Consider the following 20,457-nt stretch of genomic DNA (forward strand, 5'->3'; position numbering starts at 1 on the left):
CTAGTATCCACTATGTTCTGAGATTGATGTTGCTACTACTTTGCCATGCTTAATGCTTGTCACTAGGGCTCGAGTGCCATGATTTCAGATCTGAACCTATTATGTTGTCACCAATATATGTGTGTTCTTGATCCTATCTTGCAAGTTGTAGTCACCTACTATGTGTTATGACCCGCCAACCCCGGAGTGACAATAGCCGGAACCACTCCCGGAGATGACCATAGTATGAGGAGTTCATGTATTCACCAAGTGTTAATGCGTTGGTCCAGTTCTTTATTAAAAGGAGAACCTTAATATCTCGTAGTTTCCATTAGAACCCTGCTGCCACGGGAGGGATGGACAATAGATGTCATGCAAGTTCTTTTCCCTAAGCACGTATGACTACATATGGAATACATGCCTACATTACATTGACGAACTTGAGCTAGTTACATATCTCTCCGTGTTATAACTGTTACATGATGAATAGCATCCAGCATAATCATCCATCCTCGATCCAATGCCTATGACTCTTTCCTACTGGTTCTTGCTATGTTACTTTGCCGCTACTGCTGTCACTGTTGCTACTGTTACTCTATTGCTACTTCTGTTACTTTGCTGCTACTGCTGTAACTTTGCTGCTACTGGTTACTGTTGCTACTGTTGTTATCATACTACCTTGCTACTAATACTTTGCTGCAGATACTAAAACTTTCAGGTGTGGTTGAATTGACAACTCAACTGCTAATACTTGAGAATATTCATTGGCTTCCCCTTGTGTCGAATCAATAAATTTGGGTTGAATACTCTACCCTCGAAAACTGTTGCGATCCCCTATACTTGTGGGTTAACAAGACTATTTTCTGGCGTCGTTGCCGGGAAGGCTTAGCAATATTCTCTGAGTCACTTGGGATTTACGTCTGCTGATCACTATGAGGAATCCGAAAGATCCAAGAACTAAAGTCTTGCCCTCAACTACGAGGAGAGGTAAGGATCTGCCATCTAGCTCTGCACTTGATTCACCTTCAGTTATGAGTAAGTTTGCGACACCACCTCCTGCTAGAAATCTTGATATGTCGCCTGTGCTTGATGATGCTACTTCTGCTGCCCATGATGCTTATGATGATGCTATGCTTGATACTGCTTTGCCACTAGGTGCATTCCTTGATGCACAAATTGCTAGAGTTGCTGCTAGATGTGATGATACTTCTGAAACTGCTGATACTATTGAAGTAGAACCTACTATTTTGCCTGTTAGAACTAGCTCTCCAAGATATGAATTGCCTGATATGCCTGAGTATTATGTTATGGAGGGAGAGATAGCTGAGGATTTTCTTGCGTGTAAGGATAGCTATGATGTTGAGAATTTACTGCGCAAGTGGAAAGAAAAATCTTTGAACGCTAGGATGAAATATGACCTGAAGTTTGCTACTTCGCCTATCTTTGTGACCGATAAGGATTATGAATTCTCTGTCGAACCTGAGTTAATCACTCTGGTCGAATATGATCCTTTTCACGGTCATGAGTCTGGAACAGTTGTAGCCCATCTTACCAAACTGCATGATATAGCCACCCTATTCACGAGTGAGGAAAAGATCCGCCACTACTATATCCTTAAGTTGTTTCCTTTCTCGCTAAAGGAGGATGCTAAGACCTGGTTCACTTCTCTTGCTCCTGGTTGTGTGCGTAGCCCCTAGGATATGATCTACTACTTCTCTGAAAAATATTTCCCTGCCCATAAGAAGCAAGCTGCCTTGCAGGAAATATACAACTTTGTGCAAGTTGAAGAAGAGAGTCTCCCACAAGCTTGGGGGAGGCTCGTCCAGCTACTCAATGCTTTGCCTGATCACCCTCTTGAGAAGAATGAAATACTTGATATCTTCTATAATGGATTTACCGATGCTTCTAGAGACCACCTAGATAGTTGTGCTGGTTGTGTTTTTAGGGAACGAACTGGAGAACAAGCTGAGATCCTATTGAATAACATCTTGTGCAATGAGAATGCTTGGACTATTCCCGAACCACCTCCTAAGCCAACTCTGAAGAAAAGAGGTACTCTATTCCTCAGTCCTAAAGATATGCAAGAAGCTAAGAAATCTATGAAAGAGAAAGGCATTAATAACCCGATCAAAAATCTACCACCTATCAAAGAGATCCATGGTCTTGATAACCCGATACAGGTAGTAGAAGTAAATTCTCTGCATAGATTCAATGTGAGTGATATTCCTTTTGATAAACCTACAAGCTTATTGCTGGATGAATTTGATAACTTTGTTGCCAAACAACAGAGTTTCAGTGATTATGTTAGCAGACAATTGGAACAGAATGCTCGTATGCTTAGTCCTTTAAGTGCTTCTGTGGACAGAACTGTCAATGATCTTAAGCTTCTGAGTAAACATGCCTCTATGGTTACTACTCAAGTAGAACAAGTACTTAAGGCTCAGAATAACTTGCTCAATGAGTTCAATGACAATTCTGTCAGAGTCATCATTACAGGTGGTAGAATGACCCAGGAACCTTTCTATCCTGAGGGTCATCCTAAGAGAATTGAACAAGATTCTCAAGGAGTTAGAACTGATGCACCTAGTCATCCTAGGAATAAGAAGAGAGATGATAGGAACTTGCACGCTAGCAACCCTGATGCTATTACACCTGAGAGTCCAAATGATTTCTCTGCCTCTGATGCCGAAACACAATCTGGTGATGAACATGACCCTAATGATAATATCGATAGTGATGCCCATGATGATGCTCAACCTAGCAACGATAAGGATGTGGAGATTGAACCTGTTGACCTTGATAACCCACAGCCTAAGAATAGGAGATATGATAAGAATGACTTTGTTGCTAGGAAGCATGGTAAAGAAAGGGAACCATGGGTTCAGAAACCCATGCCCTTTCCTCCCAAACCATCCAAGAAAAAGGATGATGAGGATTTTGAGCGGTTTGTTGAAATGATTAGACCTGTCTTTCTGCAAATGCGTTTGACAGATATGCTCAAAATGTCTCTGTATGCTAAGTACTCCTAAGAAACTAGGTGATCCCAGAGTGCCCACTATACCTTGCTCCATTAAAGGAAACTACGTTAGAACTGCTTTATGCGACCTTGGAGCCGGTGTTAGTGTTATGCCTCTCTCTCTTTATCGTAGACTTGAATTGGATAAATTGACACCCACTGAAATCTCTCTGCAAATGGCCGACAAATCAACTCCTTTTCCTATTGGCATTTGCGAGGATGTGCCTGTGGTGGTTGCTAATGTCACTATCTTAACAGACTTTGTTATCCTGGATATTCCCGAGGACGATGCCATGGCGGTCATCCTCGGAAGACCCTTTCTAAACACTGTAGGGGCTGTTATAGATTGCAACAAAGGCAATGTCACTTTACATGTCAACGGTAATGAGCATACGGTGCACTTTCCGAAGAAACAATATCAAGTACATTGCGTCAATGCTATCAAAAAAACTTCATCGATTCTTATTAGGAGCTTTGAATGCCATATACCTCCTGTTAAGATGAAGTATGATTTGCTTGTTGGGGAGATGCACATCCCCATTGAGGTAACCTAGTGGCTATTCAAAAATTCTCCGTCTTCTTTTGCGATTCGAAAAAGTTTGTCAAGGAGACTTGATTAACCTCATTGACGGATTTCTTTCGATGACCATGAGATGGATGAATCGAGGAGTCACAAACCTGTGTTCCAAGCTTTCACCTTCGGTTGCTTAGAAGAAAAACGGTAGATTTAATTTAGTTTTCCCTGTTTTCTGCTTTTAGCGTCCCATAGAAAAGTACCCCAGAAATTAAAGTTCTCCGAATGCCGTGAAAATCAAGTATAATTTTTTCTGGATTTTTTGAGAAATACTGAGACAAAGAGCTAGTCAGGGGGCTGCACCAGTGGGCCACAAGCCCTGGAGGCACGGGCACCCCCCTAGCCGCGCCTACTAGGCTTGTGGGGCCCACGTGCACCCCCTCCACTCATTCTAGCTCCCATCTGCTTCTCCTACCTCCAGAAAAAATCGTTTCGCAGCTCAAACCCGTGTTATTGCTCTTCTTGCTGGGATTTTCGATCTCCTTGTGCAAAGCACCATTCACCAAATGTTTTGGGGAAATTACTCCTTGGTAAGTGACTCCTCCATTGGTCCAATTAGTTTTTGCTCTAGTGCCTTATACATCACGTATTTTTGCTGCCTTGGTGACCCTGTTCTTGAGCTTTGCATGCTAATTCTAGCTGGTCCCAAGTAGTTTTGATGTGTGATATGGCTTCTAGGCACTTGTTGGAGTAGTTGCTATGAGTTTCGTTGGGCCTTATTCACTTTTCCTTAGAATCACTAAAAATTTCAGAAATTTTCAGAGATAGAAAAGGGAAAAGATGAGGAGGTTCTTGAGAGGCTCTTCAAGCCATGACCCCAAGGATGATGGAAGTGAGAAGAAGAAACCCAAGTATCCGATCCCTCGAGTTGCAGAAGTTCGAGCGTGCGAGTGGCCAAGCGATGTGTTCTTACGCTCCGCCGGACTTTTTGAGGACTTTTATTACTTGGTGGAGAACGCAGGTCTTACCGCCTTCGTTGAAGATAAGTGTCCGCAATACCTCCTCCTCACTAATATTTTCATGTAAAGCTTTAATTTCTATCCAAGGAATAATCCTCCTATGGTTGAGTTCAAGTTATATGATATCCCCCAACGCATGTCACTTCAGGATTTTTGCAATGTTTGCAAATCACCTTATGTTGGGGATATTCATGAACCTCGTCCACGGGACTTGGAGGCTTTCATAGATACTATTGTTGTAGGAGAGGAGAGAGGAGTGTCTTGCGCTAGAGCTGCTAGCATACATTTTCCCATGCTTCGGTACTTCTCATTATTCGTGGGAAAATGTTTGATTGGCCGAGGGAAAGATGGGTCCCTTAGCTCCCCAGATCTTGCGGTCTTGCACGAAGCCCTTTATAATGATAAAACTTATAGCTTGGGCGCTATAGTAGCTCAATGGTTGAACACGAACAGTTCTAAAGGCGTTATCTATGGAGGTATCTATGCTACCCGTCTTGCTAGACATTTTGAAATACCTATTAGACTGGATGAGGAAGAAGAGATTCTTCTTCCCAAGAGATATCTAGATTATGATAGCATGGTTCGCCATGACTTTCTTGATAGAGATATAAATAGAAGGATGATTTATAACCTGGTATTTAGTCAGGGTACTCGTGAGACTATTACTTTGCCTGCTCCTTCTTTGTTCAATCTTCATACAGGCAGGTACATTATTATGCCCTCGGACATCTACGCATATTGGGGCATAGCCCAACCACAGGTGCCCGTGCCCGAGCCACCAGTCGAGTACCAGACGCCAGTTTATCAGTGGGAGCCAGAGGAGCTCACACAGCAGTGGCACCCTCAGTACACTCCGGAGTACCCTGGAGCCGGTTATTTCCCTCCTTGGGAGTAGACCAACTTAGGCCAAAATCCTAAGCTTGGGGGAGTACGTGTTTCTCACCGACTTTATATTCTTGCTTACACTTTCACTTTGTTAGTCGGTGTTCACACTTTGCCACTGTATCATCCATGCTAGTTTATTTCTTTTTCTAATTCTCTTTTCGTGTGTTTGTCTAGTTTGAGAAAAACCCAAAAAGATTTTCTTGTTCTTCTTTTGCTTGTTGGGAGCTTTCCCGTGTAAATAGTTTTCTTTTTCTTTGGGTCAAGGTAGAAGACCATGGTTACAATGTTTAGTGGCTCTCGCATGCATATCAATTTATCTCTCAAAGAGCATATTAATTTGTCTTCTCCTTTGTGTTTTCTTGCAGATTCCAGCTTAGTCCAATGCACGAGCACTCTTATTATTGTTCACATCGTTCGGTCGTGCAAGTGAAAGGCAATAATGATGATATATGATGAAGTGACTGAGCCTGGAAAAGCTGGTATGAACTCGATATATTTTGTTTTTGTAAATATGACTCATCGTTCCTGATTCAGCTTTGTTGTGAGAGAAACACTACTGAAGTTCGGAAATTTGTCGTCTGCCATGGCGGACGGCAAAGGGGGGAACCACTGACGGCAAAGGCTTTGCCGTCGGTCAGCAGACGGCAAAGTAGACGGCAAAAAAAAATCCGGTGAAGAGGTTCTTTGTCGTCTTCTTTTTTAAAGTGGACGACAAAGAATCTTTGCCATGAGGGGGCAGGCGGCAAATTAAATGGGACGGCACATACACCAACGGCCCCGTTAAGTGTTTACGACAGGCATCCTCTCTTTGCCGTCAGCCATCCCCCCTTTGCCATGTGGGGGCAAACGGCAAAGGGGGGAACCAGCCCCCTCTCTCTCCCCTCTTTGTCGTCTGCCATCCCCCCTTTGCCATGTGGGGGCAGACGGCAAATAGGGGAGAGAGGGGGGCTGGTTCCCCCCCCCTTTGCCATGTGGGGGTAGACGGTAAAGGGGGGAACCAGCCCCCTCTCTCTCCCCTCTTTGTCGTCTGCCATCTCCCCTTTGCCATGTGGGGGCAGACGGCAAAGGGGTAACCAGCCCCCTCTCTCTCCCCTCTTTGCCGTCTGCCATCCCCCCTTTTGCCATGTGGGGGCAGACGGCAAAGGGAGGAACCAGCCCCTTTTTAATTTATTTCTTATTATATCCAGCATTTTTCACAATAATCAGAATATATATATATATATATATTTGACATAAATAAATTTCTTTCTGTACTCATAACCATATTAAAATAACTTTCATCCATAGTACATACATATTATGCAAGTTCCATCCGTACCAAACCATATATTACACCAGTTTCATCCACATGCATACAAAGTTTCGTATATATCCATATACTACAATAGTTTCAATACAAGCTTCCGTGAAGCCATGGTACAAGAAATCATCTTCAAGCATTCCATCAATATAATCCAAGCTTCTCGTGAAGTGAATGTAATCTGCAAAATGACAAATAAGAAAGTTAGAAGAATAATACTAGATGAAGAAGTATATAGGTTATTTCGGAGAGAAATTAGCTAAGTATAGGCCATTTAATAGCTAAGTTACGTGGAATAGGTCATCTTGGAGCTACATAGCCTTATTACGCCATTTAGGAGAGAACTTAGCTAAGTATAGGTCATTCTAGAGCTAACTTGGATAAAATATGTCATTTTGTAGCCAACTATGATTATTAATCCATTTTGACCTTATTATGTCAATTTGGAGCTAAATTAGTCATTTTAATGAGCTAACCAAGGTTCTTATGATGTTTTTACCTAACTATGCTAATTATGTCATTTTGGAGGATAATTAGCTAAGTATGTCTTTGTTGGGGAAAATAACCTACATAGAAGAAGAAAAAGAAGAAGCAAGAAGAGAAGAAGCAAGAAGAGAAGAAGAAGGAGAAGAAAAAGAAGAAGAAGAAGAAGAAGAAGGAGGAGGAGGAGGAGGAGGAGGAGGAGGAGGAGAAGGAGAAGGAGAAGATGAAGAAAAGAAGAAGGACAAGAAGAAGGAGAAGAAGGAGGAGAAGAAGGAGAAGGAGCTTCTCTCCTCCTTCTCCTTCTCCTTCTTCTTATCTTCTTCTTCTTCCTTCCTTCCTTTCATTTTTCCTCTTTCTTCTCCTCTTGTCCCTTCTTCGGGCTAAATTGCTAAGAATGCCTTTTTGGAGCTAATTATGTCATTTCGAGGATAATTAGCTAAGTATAGGTCATGTTTTATTAAATAGACCATTCTGGAGCTAACTAAGCTAACTATGTCATTTAGGTGGAAGCCTAGCTAACTATAGGTCATTTCGGAGCTAATTTGGGTAAAATAGGTCATTCCGGAGCAAACTATGCTTATTAAGCCATTTTGGATCTAGCTAGGCTAATTATAGGCCATTTAATACCTAAGTTAGGGGGAATATGTCATCTTGCAGCTACGTAAGCCTTATTGTGTCATTTAGGAGAGAACCTAGCTAACTATAGGTCATTTTTTATTAAATAGGTCATTTAGGAGCTAACTAAGCTAATTATGTCATTTTGTAGGATAATTAGCCAATTTAGTCTTTCTTGGATGAGTCTAAGCTACGTAGAAGAAGAGAAAGAGAAGAAGCAAGAAGAGAAGAAGAAGTAAAAGAAGAAGGAGGAGGAGGAGGAGGAGGAGAAGAAGGAGAAGGAAGAGGAGAAGAAGAAGAAAAGAAGAATGAGAAGGAGAAGGAGGAAGAAGAAGGAGAAGGAGGAGCTCCTTCTCCTTCTTCTCCTCCTTCTTCTCCTTCTTCTTATCCTTCTTCTTCTCTTCTTCTTCTTCTTCCTTCCTTTCATTTTTCCTCTTTCTTCTCCTCTTGTCCCATTCTTCGGGCTAAATTAGCTAAGAATGCCTTTTTGGAGCTAATTATGTCATTTCGAGGATAATTAGCTAAGTATAGGTCATGTTTTATTAAATAGAACATTTTGGAGCTAACTAAGCTAATTATGTCATTTAGGTGGAATCCTAGCTAACTATAGGTCATTTCGGAGCTAACTTGGGTAAAATAGGTCATTCCGGAGCAAACTATGCTTATTAAGCCATTTTGGATCTAGCTAGGCTAACTATAGGCCATTTAATACCTAAGTTTGGGGGAATAGGTCATCTTGCAGCTACGTAAGCCTTATTATGTCATTTAGGAGAGGACTTAGCTAACTATAGGTCATTTTTATTAAATAGGTCATTTAGGAGCTAACTAAACTAATCATGTCATTTCGTAGGATAATTAGCCAATTTAGTCTTTCTTGGATGAGTCTAAGCTATGTAGAAGAAGAGAAAGAGAAGAAGCAAGAAGAGAAGAAGAAGTAAAAGAAGAAGGAGGAGGAGGAGAAGGAGAAGGAAGAGGAGAACAAGAAGAAAAGAAGAAGGAGAAGGAGAAGGAGAAGAAGGAGAAGGAGCTCCTTCTCCTTGTTCTCCTCCTTCTTCTCCTTCTCCTTCTCCTTCTTATTCCTCCTTCTTCTTCTTCTTCTCTTCTTCTTATTCTTCCTTCCTTTCATTTCTCCTCTTTCTTCTCCTCTTGTCCCCTTCTTCAGGCTAAAATAGCTAAGAATGCCTTTTTGGAGCTAATTATGTCATTTCGAGGATAATTAGCTAAGTATAGGTCATGTTTTATTAAATAGACCATTTTGGAGCTAACTAAGCTAATTATGTCATTTAGGTGGAAGCCTAGCTAACTATAGGTCGTTTCGGAGCTAACTTAGGTAAAATAGGTCATTCCGGAGCAAACTATGCTTATTAAGCCATTTTGGATCTAGCTAGGCTAATTATAGGCCATTTAATACCTAAGTTAGGGGGAATAGGTCATCTTGCAGCTACATAAGCCTTATTATGTCATTTAGGAGAGAACTTAGCTAACTATAGGTCATTTTTTATTAAATAGGTCATTTAGGAGCTAACTAAGCTAACTATGTCATTTTGTAGGATAATTAGCCAATTTAGTCTTTCTTGGTTGAGTCTAAGCTACGTATAAGAAGAGAAAGAGAAGAAGCAAGAAGAGAAGAAGAAGTAAAAGAAGAAGGAGGAGGAGGAGGAGGAGGAGGAGGAGAAGAAGGAGAAGGAAGAGGAGAAGAAGAAGAAGAAAAGAAGAAGGAGAAGGAGAAGGAGAAAGAAGGAGGAAGAAGAAGGAAAAGTGAAAGTGCAGTCATGCCCCTAATCGACTTTTGGTATTAATGACAACACATGCATAGGAAACTAATCCTATTTGTTGAGTGTATCTCAGGATGGCAAGTACTTTAGTAGATTAAGAATTATGTGCCAAGGTGGTCTGAGAAGATCGGGACTTATATGTCAAGAAGGCTCGGGATTGAGAAAAGATGATGTAGACTATCCTTTAAATTTACTATTCTTGAGTATAGGGATCCCGCACTATTAAGAGGGGATCACAGGTTTTGCGATGAATTTGCTCATACTACATCTCTACTTTTCTGCTCATACCACATCTTCACTACTCTCCTCTTATCTCAAAACAGAACCAATGCCTCGGACATCCGGCCTCCTCCGGACGTCCGAGGGTCGGACGTCCGACCTGCTTCGGAAATCCGGAATCATATACCAGAGAGATCAGAGCCATATAACTCGGACTTCCGGCCCCCTCCAGACGTCCAGGGCCGGTCGACCGACCAGCTTCAGAAATCCGGAGCTCTACACCAAAAGAACTTGAGCCATATAACTCGGACTTCCAGCTCCCTCCGGACGACCGAGGACCGGACGTTCGTCCCCTTTCGGAAATACGGAATCTTGCACCAGAGAAGTTTGAGTCGAATAACTCGGACTTCCGGCTCTCTCCGGACGTCCAGTCCCTGATCAACTCCACAGTGGTTCCAGATATATTTACATCCCTCGGACGACCGACCCCTGTCAGACGTCCGACTCCTTGTGGACGCCCGGACATCCGTGAACTGACGGATGTCCGACCCGTGTGTGACTTAAAGTGTCCCCAACGTCTGTTTTACTCTCCCCACTATATATACCCCCTCCCACTTCGTGAGAGGGTGTTCAACACAGCTAGAACACATACAATAACACCTTTCTTCTCACTCACAATTGTCTACACCCAATCTTAGATCCCAAGAGCATTTGTGAGTCCCTTTGAGTGTTGTTCCAATCAAAAGATAGATCGTCTCCTTCTCCTCCTCTCCACCAAAGTGATTTGTGATTTGAGCAAGTTTTGAGCAATCCCCGTGATCTTGTTACTCTTGGAGGTTGGAGACTCCTAGGCGGTAGGTGTCTTCGGAGAGGAATCAAACCATTGTGATTTCCCCCGGAAAGTTTGTGAAGGTTTGGAAGCCACCTCAAGGCTTACCACTAGTGGTTGAGAAACGCCTTCGTGGAGTTATCTCAAAGGGAGAATAGGGTGAGCCTTTGTGGCGTTGGTGTGCCTTCGTGGTAACATCCGCCCCTCTAACGGTGACGTAGCTTCCCTCCAAGGAAGTGAACATCGGGATACATCCTCGTCTCTCTTGGAGTTTCGGTTATTCCTAACCCTAACTCTCTACTTGTGTTAATCCTTATTATGTACTTGTATTTGATTATTGTTTACAGGTTGCCTTACTTCACTCTAAATAGCTTACTCCTTGTCATTGCAATTATTAGGCCTACGCTCATATTCCGCACCTTTGCCTAAAATTGCTAAGTAATTATTAAAATTTGGAACTGTACCTATTCACCCCCCCCCTCTAGGTCCATCTCGATCCTTTTCAATTGGTATCAGAGCCTCGTGCTCTATTCTTGTGGCTTAACCGCCCTAGAGCGAGATGGACGGGATTCCCACTACTATAGGTCCAGTGGAGAGGGACGGGACTTCCACGGAAGTCAAGTCCTTCACCTTTGAGGACCTGGAACGGGCCCTTGCCAAGCAAAAAGAGGAGCATGATGCTTCTCTTGAAGCCTTGGTCCAACTAAGACTGGAATCATTAACCACGGGGACAGCCACGTTCCCGAGGGCCTCAGGGCCACATGTGCATGGTTCTTCATTTGGCCAACAACCTCCGGAGAGGAACCCAACCAGTGTTCCATGGCTTTATGCTAGATCTCAAGTTGAGAAACTAAGTACAATCCTGGAGGAAAACCTCCCTTGCTTGACGACAACTCTGATTTTGCTTTGTGGAGAGTTGGTATGCGGGATCATCTTAGGTACGCCAATGATGAGATGTTGGACATCCTCGAGCATGGGTACAATCCTGTAGATCCAAGGTGCCTCACTCCCAGAGAAACTTATGACAAGCATCTCAATGACACTACGATCATGTGCATAAGAAAAGGAATGAATGACAAGCAACGAAGACCTTACACTCACATCACAAGTGCCAAGGAACTGTGGGATAGCATTATAAGGACCAAGACCGGTACCTCCACTCTTCGGCTTGCTCAATATGAAATTGCCAAGGGGCAATTACAGAATTTCTGTATGGAAAAGGGTGAATCTCCCAAGCAACTGCTAGAACGGCTCATGACTCTCGCCGTAGACATTGAGTCATGTGACTGTGACAAGATGCAAGATGGTTTCAATCTGACCAAGAGATTCCTCGTGGACAAGTTACTTCATGCTCTTGCTCCCTACCACCATCAAATGGTATGGGACATGAGGCAGCACCATGGGTTCAAAGAAATGACTCCATATGACATCATATCCACTTTCCAATTGTTTGAAGAGTCAAAGACAAATGCAACAAAGCACCTTGCCATGCATGGCACTTCAACATCAAAGATCAATCTTGCTTTGAAAGCCAAGCATGAATATGATGAAGAAGAAAGTGAAGAAGAAGAGGGTGATGATGACTGCGAAGATGGTGATGATGTTGACTCTGATGAAAGCCCATCTTATGAGGACATTGCTCTCTTTGTAAAGAAGTTCAGTGCAGGAAAGTTCAAGGGAAGATTCCCAAAGAAGAAAGTAAGGAAATGCTACAACTGTGAGGAAACCAACCACTTCTCCAATGACTGCCCTTATGAGAAGAGAGAAGATAAACCAAGGTTTCCGAAGACCTTTGTAAAGAAGAAGTTGCCAAACCCTATGAACTCCAAGCTCAAGAGAATAGATGGAAGAGCAATGGTTGCACAAGAAGAATTAGATCCAGAAGACGTTGGTGGGGTTGCCGGAGTAGCTCAGGATACACAAAACACCTTGAGGCTAGTCAACAAAAGTGGTGATGTTGTTCACTACAACTATATGAAAGACTACAAGGGCAACGCCCACAAGTGTTTGATGGCAAAGACTGTCATGGGAGATGAGGAAGACCAAAGCTCCCATGATAAGGTTAAGGTAACTTCACGGTTAAACTCCTTCAGTCTAGTTTCTACCTCATTTGATGAGTATCTTGATGCGGAAGATCACTATGAGGATAATGACTTAGATAATCCCATGTTTGCCAAAATAAACAAATTTATGTGCTCTCTTAAAGGAAAGAAGCTCACTATGTTTCGCATACTTATGGAAATGGTGAGTAAGCACACCAATACCATCAAGGAACTTGAAACCCTCGTCACTGAGGAGAAGGAAAGAAATGAAATCCTTGAGCAGAAAGTCATGTATGAGGAAGCACAAAATGATGCATTATGCTCAAAAGTTGGTGAAAACCTTGATAAACATGCTAACGATCTACCCTCCTTGAAAAAGGCTGAATCTGTGTGCAAAGAGTTACTAAATGATAAAAACCGACTAGTGAACTCTCATGCTTCCCTTTCTAAGGACTGTGAGCGTCTATCCTTGTCTCTCAAAGACAAGGAAGAGAAACTCACTGTTCTTACAAAGAGCTTTGAGGCACTCAAGGTTACTTATCTTGACACTTTAGCTAAGGCTTACTCCTCACCTATTATTAATGTTGATACCTGCACTACTAACTCTAGTAGTGAACTGACATCTATCCTTGAGGAAAACTGTTCGCTAAAGGCACAGCTAGAAAGAGGTCTCATGACATGTGCACAAGGACAAAAGACTCTCAATGAGATCTTAAGTCAACACAATGGAGGCTTTGCCAAGGAAGGGCTTGGATTCAATCCAAGCACCGGCAAGAAAAGTGCATCTCCTCTCAAGTGTACCACTCCGCTTAAAGAAATATTTGTACAAGAGGGACACAAGGAGAAAGGTAAGGTTGTGAGTGGGTCGGGCACTAGGGGTTTGCCTACTCTCAACAAGACAACTAAATTCATGCCTCCATCCTATGTACTTCGCAAATCAAAGGAAGGAGAGGTTTATGCTAAATTCGTTGGTCCCCGTAATGCATTCCAATTTTATGCTATTTGGGTCCCTAAGACTCTTGTAACTAATGTGAGAGGCCCCATGAAGAAATGGGCACCTCAAACCAAGTCTTAATTCGTTACAGGCTGTTTTCTCCGGAGGAGCCAAATGGGTGATCGATAGTGGATGCACCAATCATATGACCGGAGATAGTAACTTGCTCTATGACTTCATGCAAGCCATTCGACCATACATGAGCATTGTATTTGGTGGAGGGTCGAAAGGGCAGGTAATTGGGTTGGGCAAGGTGGCAATCACTAATGACATGTCTCTTGCAAATGTCATGCTTGTCCAATCTCTTCAATATCATTTACTTTCAGTTCGCCAATTGGCTTCCGTTGGTTATGACACATTATTCGGACTAACGGATGTGAAAGTCTTTAAGAGAGACACTCTCGAAGTGGCCTTTGTTGGAGAGTTGGATGGCAACCTTTACACGGTTGATTTCTCGAAAGAGAGAACCTTCCATACAACTTGTCTAATGGCCAAGGCCGACATGGGATGGTTGTGGCATCGCCGGCTCGCCCATGTCGGCATGAGAAATCTTCAAAATCTCTTAAACGGCAATCACATCCTTGGACTAACAAATGTATCTTTTAAGAAAGATCGTGTGTGCAGTGCATGCATAGCTGGGAAACAACATCAATCAAAACATCCACCCAAGAACATTGTATCCACTTCAAGGCCGTTAGAGCTCCTTCATGTGGATCTGTTTGGGCCTCCTTCATGGGCAAGTCTTGGAGGGAAAAAGTACGGCCTAGTCATTGTTGATGATTACTCAAGATACACATGGGTATTCTTTCTCAAGTCCAAGGACGAGACGAAGATCACCTTCATTTATTTTGCCAAACAAGTCCAGCGGAAGTTTGAAAAGGACATCAAGGCAATAAGAAGTGATAATGGCTCCGAGTTCAAGAATTACACCCTAGAAGAATTTCTTAGTGATGAGGGAATTGAACATCAGTACTCCGCACCTTACACCCCTCAGCAAAATGGTGTAGCAGAGAGGAAGAACCGGACACTTGTGGAAATGGCAAGGTCCATGTTAGACGAATACAAGTCACCACATAGTTTTTGGGATAAGGCTGTCAACACAGCATGTCATCCATCAAACCGGCTCTTCCTTCGATCAATATTGGAGAAGACTCCATATGAGCTCCTAACCAGGAACAAGCCCAATGTTAAGTACTTTTGTGTGTTTGGATGCAAGTGTTTCATCCTCAACAAACGGGAACGGTTAGGAAAATTTCAATCCAAAACAACTGAAGGGATTTTTGTTGGCTATGGATCAAACTCTCACGCCTACAGAGTCTACAACAAATCCACTGGATGTGTTATAGAAACCTGTGACGTGACGTTTGATGAATTTAACCGCTCCCATGGGGAGCAAGTTGATCTAAGTGATGTAGGTGAAGGAGATTCCTCGCAAGATATCTTGAACATGGGTGTAGGTGCACTTCTTCCCATGGAACAAAGACCCCATGATGATGATGAAGATGATGAGAGTATTTCTCATCCTCAAGACAGTTCACTGCCCGTACCTCCACAAGATACTAGCACACATATCATGCCAGTTGTTGATGATCAAGTGGGAGAACATGTCTCTCACCCTGATCACACTCAAGAACAAGTTGATCTTCAAGAGCTAGACCAAAGTATGGATATGCTTGATGATGAACCTCAACAGGTGCAGCGCGAAGAGGAATATCTTCCACCGCACGTAAATGATCCATATGTTGAGGACGTTGATGATGGAAACGAAGTCGAACCTCGTGAAACCCTGACCTCCATCATGCCACGTGTGGCCGGTCGTGTTGATATTGATCAAATCCTCACCGGCGTGTCGGAAGGTAGAGTGACTCGTAAACAATTAACAAACTTTTGTGCTCACTTTTCATTTGTCTCTAGTACTGTGCCACACAGGGTTCAGGATGCATTGTGTGACAATGACTGGCTCCTTGCTATGCAAGAAGAGTTAAACAGTTTTACACGCAACGAAGTATGGTCATTGGTAGAACGACCAACTAAGGAACACAATGTCATTGGAACTAAATGGATCTTCAAGAACAAGGAAGATGAGAATGGGACTGTCCTACGCAACAAGGCAAGGTTAGTAGCACAGGGGTACTCCCAAGTTGAAGGTTTGGACTTTGGTGAGACTTTCGCCCCTGTTGCTCGTCTCGAATCCATTCGCATTCTATTGGCCTATGCTGCTTTCAATGGTTTTACTTTGCATCAAATGGATGTGAAAAGTGCTTTTATTAACGGTCCTCTACAAGAAGAGGTATATGTATCACAACCACTTGGGTTTGTTGACCCTCACCACAAAGACCATGTGTACAAACTTCACAAGGCTCTGTATGGCCTCAAACAAGCACCCTGTGCTTGGTACAATCATCTTAAGAAGTTCTTACTCGATGATGGCTTTGTGGTGGGGGTGATCGATCCCACTCTTTTTACTAAGAGGGAAAATGGTGATTTGATCTTATGCCAAATCTATGTAGATGACATCATTTTTGGTTCTCCTAACATCCATTTATGCACGAAGTTTGCGGCCTCCATGACCAAGACCTTTGAGATGTCACTCAACACGGACTTGAAGTTCTTTCTTGGATTTCAAATACAACAATTTCAAGAAGGAATTTTCTTGTCTCAAACTAAGTACCTCAAGGACATTCTTGAAAAATTTGATATGACAAATGCTAAACCAATGAAGACACCCATGGCCACAGATGTCGTTCTAAAGGAAGACACCAACGGTATTCCTTTTGACCCATCTACTTACCGCTCCATGATTGGTTTGTTACTTTATCTTTGCGCATCTAGACCGGACATCATGTTAAGTGTGGGCATATGTGCTAGATTTCAAGCTTCCCCTAGGGAAAGCCATCATACGGCGGTTAAGCATATTCTTAGATACCTTCTTCATACCCCAAAGTTAGGCTTATGGTACCCTAAGGATGCAAAGTTCGATCTTATTGGGTACTCCGATGCGGATTGGGCCGGTGACAAAGTGGGACGGAAATCCACTTCCGGTGCATGTCAGTTTCTTCGACGCTCCTTGGTAAGTTGGTCCTCGAAAAAGCAGAATTGTGTTTTTCTCTCCACGGCCGAGGCCGAATATATTGCAGCCGCAAGCTGTGCAACCCAACTGCTATGGATGAGGCAAACCCTAAAGGATTATGGTATCACGTATCGACACGTGCCTCTTCTCTGTGATAATGAAAGTGCCATAAAGATCTTCGAGAACCCCATTGATCACCCTCGCACAAAACATATTGATATTAGGTATCATTTCTTGAGAGACCATGTGCAAAAGGGTGACATTGATATTACCCATGTGGGTACCGACATGCAGCTCGCTGACATTTTCACCAAGCCACTTAGCGTAGCAAGGTTCTGACAACTTAGGCGTGAACTTGGTATCTTGGAGCTTGATAACATAACTTGAAATCTTGTACACATACACACACTCACGTTATGTTCTTGTCTTGATGTGGGCATGCATTTAGGGGGAGTCACTAGGACTTACGTCATAATTCTGTGTTTTAATCCTACAAAATATGCATAAATCAACTTCTGTCCACAAGTAGTATATGTAATTCTTGTAGGCAACTGTGTTCGTGTCCTTTGTGATAAACCATGTCAAATCATCTCATCATCCAAATTCCAGACTCCTCTCTCGGTCGTCCGACGTGTCTCGGACGTCCGGCGGCTAAACTCACTCCGGACGTCCGGCCAGTGTCGGTCGTCCGACGGCTAAATCCACTCCGGACGTCCGACGCCTGTCGGACGTCTGACACATCGGGGGGCTATAAATAGAAGGGTGCGGGTTGGGCCTTGCCCTAGCCCCCACGCGCCTCCTTTTCTCCCAGCCGCCGCCGCCGCCAGCTCCAGGGGAGCTCGCCCGCGCCGCCACCTCCGAGATCTGGCTGATCTCCTCTGCGGGATCCGATCTCCTCTGTAGGATCCGTCTCCCCTTCCTCTCCGTATCCATCTGGCGCTCTCCCTACTTTATCATCTTTCAGTGTCTTATCCGCTCCATCTATCCCAACATGGGTGATAAGGGATCCTGTAGTGGCTACTGTATTGACATCATGTCACATTTGTACGAGCACCCCAAGAGCAAAATTAATGTGCCTCACTTTCTATGGCATGAGATTCGGCTTGCTAGTTTTCAATACAAGTGAGCCTTCCCTCATGCCCCCTTCATCCAGGCTTTTATTAACCATGTTGCTGAATTCACTGTTGCTGTCACTCACATGCATCACAACTGGGTCATTTCGGATCACATGGCGGATAACTATGCTCCCAAGAAAACCCCACCATCCACCTCCACTCGCCGCACTGCTGCCCGGTCAGCAGCCCCTTCATCCAGCTCAGCTCCTCTCGGTCGCTTTGCCAAATTCATTGGCAAGGCACATTCTGCTATGATGAAGGCCTTCTCTTTCTAGTGCGGTCAAACTCATGATGTGGTTTCTCGCCTCGTCTCCTCCAAGAATGCCCTCAAGGCTCGTCTGAGAGACTCGGGCGCTCTTGATGTGAGTGACGATGAGGCCCTTCCTGCTGCTCCTCCTTCTGACTTTGGCTTCCCATCTGGTCCTGAGTGGGCTGATTTTCTTGACGAGGCTGGTGGCAGTGGCTTGCCTGACGATGAGGATGATGATGATGATGCTGATGATGATCTCTGAGCATGGTTGATGCTGTTGGTGCCTCCCTTTTTGGTACTTGGTGCCAAAGGGGGAGTAATGTATCGTAGTTTTTAGTCGTTGGAGATTTAGTCTCAATTTGCATGTTTGTGTAATGTAATGGATAAACCTATGTATGGTACCTATGAATGTTGTGATTGCTTTGGATTGCTACGATATCATCATAGGCTATTATGTTTTGCTCCACTACTTCTATGATGATCTATTATCTTTACATGATGATCCATTATCTTTACTAAGTCACATGATATTTTCGATACACACATTAAAAGGGAGCTCCGATATTTTACCATGCACATACTAAGGGGGAGCTCCGTACTAAACCTCTCCAAAGCTATAATGTATGTTAAATATTTTGAGACCTATGTATATGTTGTCATCAACTACCAAAAAGGAGGAGACTGAAAGTGCAGTCATGCCCCTAATCGACTTTTGGTGTTAATGACAACACATACATAGGAAACTAATCCTATTTGTTGAGTGTATCTCAGGATGGCAAGTACTTTAGTAGATTGAGAATTATGTGCCAAGGTGGTCTGAGAAGATCGGGACTTATATGTCAAGAAGGCTCGGGATTGAGAAAAGATGATGTAGACTATCCTTTAAATTTACTATTCTTGAGTATAGGGATCACGCACTATTAAGAGGGGATCATGGGTTTTGCAATGAATTTGCTCATACTACATCTCTACTTTTCTGCTCATACCACATCTTCACTACTCTACTCTTATCTCAAAACAGAACCAATGTCTCGGACATCCGGCCTCCTCCGGACGTCCGAGGGTCGGACGTCCGACCTGCTTCGGAAATCCGGAATTGTATACCACAGAGATCAGAGCCATATAACTCGGACTTCCGGCCCCCTCCGGACGTCCCAGGGCCGGTCGACCGACCAGCTTCAGAAATCCGGAGCTCTGCACCAGAAGATCTTGAGCCATATAACTCGGACTTCCGACTCCCTTCGGACGACCGAGGGCCGGACGTCCATCCCCTTTTGGAAATCCGGAATCTTGCAGCAGAGAAGTTTGAGTCGAATAACTCGGACTTCTGGCTCTCTCCGGACGTGCGGTCCCTGATCAACTCCATAGTGGTTCAAGATATATTTACATTCCTCGGATGACCGACCCATGTCAGACGTCCGACTCCTTGTGGACGCCCGGACATCCGTGAACTGCCGGATGTCCGACCCGTGTGTGACTTAAAGTGTCCCCAACGGCTGTTTTACTCTCCCCACTATATATACCCCCTCCCACTTCGTGAGAGGGTGTCCAACACAGCTAGAACACATACAAGAACACCTTTCTTCTCACTCACAATTGTCTACACCCAATCTTAGATCCCAAGAGCATTTGTGAGTCCCTTTGAGTGTTGTTCCAATCAAAAGATAGATCGTCTCCTTCTCCTCCTCTCCACCAAAGTGATTTGTGATTTGAGCAAGTTTTGAGCAATCCCCGTGATCTTGTTACTCTTGGAGGTTGGAGACTCCTAGGCGGTAGGTGTCTTCGGAGAGGAATCAAACCATTGTGATTTCCCCCGGAAAGTTTGTGAAGGTTTGGAAGCCACCTCAAGGCTTACCACTAGTGGTTGAGAAACGCCTTCGTGGAGTTATCTCAAAGGGAGAATAGGGTGAGCCTTTGTGGCGTTGGTGTGCCTTCGTGGTAACATCCGCCCCTCTAACGGTGACGTAGCTTCCCTCCAAGGAAGTGAACATCGGGATACATCCTCGTCTCTCTTGGAGTTTCGGTTATTCCTAACCCTAACTCTCTACTTGCGTTAATCCTTATTACGTACTTGTATTTGATTATTGTTTACCGGTTGCCATACTTCACTCTAAATACCTTACTCCTTGTCATTGCAATTATTAGGCCTACGCTCATTTTCCGCACCTTTGCCTAAAATTGCTATGTAATTATTAAAATTTGGAAATATACCTATTCACCCCCCCCCCTCTAGGTCCATCTCGATCCTTTTCAAGAAGGAGGAGCGCTTTCTCCTTCTTCTCCTCCTTCTCCTTCTTCTTATCCTTGTTCTTCTCTTCTTCTTCTTCTCTTATTCTTCTTCTTCCTTCCTTT

Source organism: Hordeum vulgare, chromosome 7H (assembly GCF_904849725.1).
Source record: "Hordeum vulgare subsp. vulgare chromosome 7H, MorexV3_pseudomolecules_assembly, whole genome shotgun sequence".
NCBI classification, from domain to species: domain Eukaryota; kingdom Viridiplantae; phylum Streptophyta; class Magnoliopsida; order Poales; family Poaceae; genus Hordeum; species Hordeum vulgare.